Source organism: Uranotaenia lowii, chromosome 3 (assembly GCF_029784155.1).
Source record: "Uranotaenia lowii strain MFRU-FL chromosome 3, ASM2978415v1, whole genome shotgun sequence".
NCBI lineage: Eukaryota > Metazoa > Arthropoda > Insecta > Diptera > Culicidae > Uranotaenia > Uranotaenia lowii.
This window is the reverse complement of record NC_073693.1, coordinates 144,277,041-144,282,842: the sequence shown is the minus strand read 5'-3', so window position 1 is coordinate 144,282,842 and position 5,802 is coordinate 144,277,041.

Here is a 5,802-nt window from a genome sequence, read left to right as displayed (position 1 = left end):
TACCTTCTTGTAAGTCGATAGTCCGGCTCGTTTTTTGACTTGATGCACGGTTGTACACGATACACCCAGCTGCTCTTCTTCCTTGGACGGCATTTTGACAACTGAAGAGTGAATTCCAAAATCAAAATAGGAGCAACATTCTACACACACACACACACACACACACACACACACACACACACACCTTCAAAATAAGGGGTGTTCAGGTTTTTTAAATGCAAAATTGGAAGAAATACGTCAAGTTGATATTGATCAAATTTTGACCGTATCACCCTTTACTGATTGACCTTCTACATGAATATGAATATAAAACAAATAGTTTAAAACTACAAATGTATGGTTGTGGATTGAAACGGTTTCGAGCCATTTGTGGGAATAAAACGAGTTAATTTTATTATTGTCCAAGTCCAATAAATGGCCGAAACGTTTGGACAGTAATTAAAAAAAACTCGTTTTTATTCCCACAAATGACTGACGAAGCCGTTTCAATCCTCTAAAATTAAAAATAATCCAGTCGAAAAACAATATCGAAATTTTATGGTTGATTTGAGGACTTCAACTGTAAATTTAATAGATTGAACTACGTTCGAGTGATTGACTTCCTGCAATAAACTATAAATATAATGGATTCAATTATAATAGTATAATTGATTCAACTGTAAAAATAATTGATTGAACTACAATTGTATGATTTATTCTAGGAATTCAACTATAACAACAAAATATTCAACAAGTTTTCAATTTCCTAGATTTCAACTTTAATTTTGGTAGGTATCTTTATACGACAGTGTAATTTGTTCGCCTAAAAAAAACTAAAAAAAACTTTGGATTCGATTTTGTAGTCGAATCTAAAATGGTTGAAGAGGACAAATTTGAGCCGATTTCTTTGCGGGACAAATGGAAAATGATATCCTTTGCGAAAAATTGCATGGCATGAAAGCAGTAGAACAGAAAATAAAACAATTTGTTAGGCAAGAAAAGGTAAGCAATATCTTCAAATAGCACCTGGGTGATTATTAGGGGAAAGTGTTCCTAAATGCGCTTAGTAGATTAAATGCGCCTACAGCCGTTTGGCGAAATGGCTGGTAAAACAACATATTTTATCATTTTTTTAAGGTAATACGCTTTGAACATATGGCAAGACAGAATTTTATGAATTTACAAACTCGAATTTTATTTACAAAAATCGTTCAAGGTTACGATACCGTTTGAGGTAATTTTTTGACTTTTAAAAATTATAATTATTATAAAACTAAAACTTGAACATAAAAAAACACAACACATTTAGTTTTATGAAGGTATATAAATGATTAGAAAGTGGAAAAGAGAGTGTTTTGTATGCCCTCATCATGTTTGTAAAATGCCTCTTTGCCAAAATAACAAGTGTAAATAGAATAAATATATATTTTTTAATTAACATCTTAAGAGAGAACTGATGATCTCAAAACAGATTTGATCAAATATTTCTCATGGATGAACTGCCTCCATAATACGGCAATTAAACACGCATTGAAAAAGTTTTTTAAGGTAAATGAATTTTCCTTTGTTTAGTCGCATAAAAAAGAAAAATTATGTTGATTCTGGGACAAACAAAAATCCTTTGATTCTAATCTGATTTCCTTTATTTCAAAGAATTGTTCACCTTTGAAATGAAAACAAATTCTTTGATTCAAAGTATCAAAATCATAAAGTAATATGTTTTCATTAAACATCAGCTTTTTCGTATGAAAGTTATTAGTTTCTAGCATTTTCAGTATACGGAAATATAACCAGAGAAACATATTTTTTCCTCAAAACTTAAATAGACGCATTTAGCCCGCACGGGTTTAGGTTCGGCATTTTGGACAACAGTTATAATGAAATCGTTTTCTCGAAAACTGAAGGAGATTTCAACATAAAATTACTCCAATGAATAGAAAACAGATGTCTGCTCATGTGTACATAGTTTTTGCACACATATTCGATGTAATATTTGAGAAAATCATTATTCTGCTTAACAGGTGCATATAGCCTTCTTCTTCCCTAATTGTGATTTTCGAATTTCAGGATCATGGCGGTGGCAATCGTTCACCCAGTCAGAACCAAAACGATGTTGAAGGCCATCGACATGAGCATCTACAAAATATTCGTGTTGCCTAATGGAAGCGGCTACCAGTACGACTAAAAATGTAAAAAAGTGAAAATGTGATTTGATTAAATCATAAATTGTGTGCGAAAATTAGATTCTTTTGCTGAAAATAGAAAGCACTAGAGGTTAATAGAGGCGATTGTGGTAGAACTCATGAAATCAATCATTAAAATATAATTAAATCTATCATATCTATAGTTAAGTCAACTTTTACCTTATAGTTGAATCTACAATATTTAGGGAAGAATGCCACGAAGTGGTTAGTTCCTGGCAAAAAAAAGAATCTACCAAATTTATAGTTGACCTCTTGAAATCGATCATAAAAATACAATTGAATCTATCATGATGTCTATAGATAAATAAACTATACCCTTATAGATGAATCTACTATACTTAATGTTGTATGCAGAAGATCAATCATACGATTATAGTTGAATCTTTGATATTTATTGTAGATTGCTTAAAATCTATTATACACAAATGGATGAATGTATTAAATATATGTACTGTTCAACGCACAAAAACAACCAGATAATCAATTATATATACATGTGAATCGATGAGAATTTCGTTTCATTGATAGTTTGTTTATTATAAAATCAAGCGTTCAAACTAGCGCATGTTTTACGTTTTTATTAGAGACGTTTAAAAACAAACCCGTTTCAAATACAGGAAATCTATTTTCGTGACATCATGACGTCACTAAGCATTCTTTACCCGGGTTCAACACACAACCTCCTGAACCGATTTTCATTCTGAAAATAGCATTGAATTCCTCTAGAAAAAAATTAAGAGATCTCTAATTTTAGACAATGTTTGACATTTAAATGAATCATGAATTGAAAAACAGTAGAATAATCGTGACGTCACAACGATCAAAAATCTATGTATCTATATCACCAATTCTAAAGCGTTAACTAGCAGTGATAATTCTTTTTCATGTTTTGCTCAAAAAATGGCTTTTATAACATAATTTCGCGACGATTTTTTTTTATAAAACGGGTATTTTGACAATCTTATGTTTCTAACAAAATATAATTGTTAAAATCAATTTATTTTCTTACTAAAGTTTTTAAAGTTCAACAGTAACCTTCTCAATTCTAAAAAACCCGATTTAATACACTTGAGAGTGGATTGTAGCCTTTTTTACAGCCTGTAAATTATATTTAGATACCTATGACACAAAATAATAAACAAATGATAGATTTATAAATTCTGAATTATGATTAAAGAATTTTAAACGCAGTCAATCCAAAATTAATTTAAGAAATTAAGATTCAAAGTTTTTATAGGTTAAAAAAAAGTATTTTGATATAATCATTATTTTCATATAAATAACATTATTTGCAACTTATTGGATATTTTTGGATGACTGGATTCTGGAATATCTTTTATGATTCCGTTTCTATGACATTATAATGTCACTAAATTTACTCATTTATGAGTTATAGGAAACTTTAAAATGGAAGGGGTATAAAAATTACGAATACAAATTAAAAAAGAAGCTTGACTATGTATTTCAAATAATTCATCCTCTCAAGTAAAAGAAACAAATACATTGATAAAATTACAATTGCTAGTAAAAAATACGATGCTGTAAAGTAGGGTACCATAATCGGTGGAATTAACTTTACAAGTAAAAGTCAATTTAAATTGTCAATTTAAATTGTCAATATATTTAATTATGTCAATTTGCCATTTTTGTCAGTTTTTACAATTCCGCCATTTTTTTCAATTTGTCAATTTGGTCAACTTTGTAAATTTTAAAAATTTTGTAAATTTTATAAATTTTGTGAATTTTGTACATTTTGTAAATTTAAGAAATTTCAGAAATTTTGCTCATTTTTAAATTATATCAGATTTCTCAATTTTGTCAATTTTGTCAATTTTGTCATTTTTGTCAATTTCAACAATTTTGTCAGTTTTGTCAATGTATTCAATTTTACAAATTTTGTCAATTTCGTCAATTTTGTCAATCTTGTCAATTTTGTCATTTTTTCCAGTTATGTCATTTTTTTTAATTTTGTCAGCTTTGTGAATTTCGTCGATTTTGTCAATTTTGTCAATTTTGCCAATTTTGTCAATTTTGTCAATTTTGTCAATTTTGTCAATTCTGTCAATTTTGTCAATTTTGTCAATTTTGTCAATTTTGTCGATTTTGCCAATTTTGTCAATTTTGTCAATTTTGTCAATTTTGACAATTTTGTCAATTTTGTCAATTTTGTCAATTTTGTCAATTTTGTCAATTTTCTCAATTTTGTCAATTTTGTCAATTTTCTCAATTTTGTCAATTTTGTCAATTTTGTCAATTTTGTCAATTTTGTCAATTTTGTCAATTTTGTCAATTTTGTCAATTTTGTCAATTTTGTCAATTTTGTCAATTTTGTCAATTTTGTCAATTTTGTCAATTTTGTCAATTTTGTCAATTTTCTCAATTATGTCAATTTTGTCAATTTTGTCAATTTTGTCAATTTTGTCAATTTTGTCAATTTTGTCAATTTTGTCAATTTTGTCAATTTTGTCAATTTTGTCAATTTTGTCAATTTTGTCAATTTTGTCAATTTTGTCAATTTTGTCAATTTTGTCTATTTTGTCAATTTTTTCAATTTTGTCAATTGTGTCATCTTGTCATTTTTGTCAATTTTGTCAATTTTGCCCGTTTGGTCAATCCAGACCATTTTGCGAATTTTGTGATGTCAATCAATTCAATTTTGTCAATTTGGTCAATTTTTTCAATCATTCCCATTTTGTAAGTTTTGTCAATTTTGTCAATTTTGTCAGTTTTGTGAATTTGGTGAATTTTGTCGATTTTGTCAATTTTGTCAATTTTGGTAATTTTGCCGATTTTGTTAATTTTGTCGATTTTGTTAATCTTGTCAATTTCGTCAATTATGTCAATTTTTTCAATTTTGTTTTTTGTCATCCTGGTCAAAATGATTAATTCGGATCTATATGCAGGGCTGGTAGCGAGTCACTTTTTAGTGACTTGGTCACTTTTTTTGGGGCAGTCACTAAAAAGTCACTATTTTCATCATTTGGGCACTAAAGTCATTATTTTCCGAAAAATGGTCACTTTTATCACCAAAAGTCACTTTTTTCACCGAAAATAAACCAATCAAAGAGTAATTTGAATTGCGTGTGTTAATATTGACGGTAGTAACGGTAAATTACTTGATCAGTCAGTTAGAAATTTTTTTCGCCTCCGGCGGAATTTCGACATGAATCACCCTAGGCTTGAGACATTTCGATCTACGACATTATTTGACGTCCATGAATTGAAACTAACTTTGATTGTAGATTTAAATTTTTAGTTCAATCAACCTTTTGTATTGGAACTCAAAACCTGATATACAAAAACCCTATCTCGTCTTTAGAATGGGTTTTATTAAGAATTGTAACTAAGATTGAGATTGAAACGAACCATTTTTTTTATTAAAAAAATCTTTTATGTCATATCAAATGTTATGTTGATATGAAATATTCTTAAAAAAAAACAATTTCATACTCAATTATATTTCGTGTTTTTTGTTATTCTAAATACTTAAAAAAAAAAAGGGTTTTAAAAATTAATAACAGGCCACAAAAGTTACATTTTTCTTAGGTGCAATGAATTTAAACGGTAATTTCAACTAATTTGGGTTCCCCTAATCTAAATATGTATGCAATATTTCTAT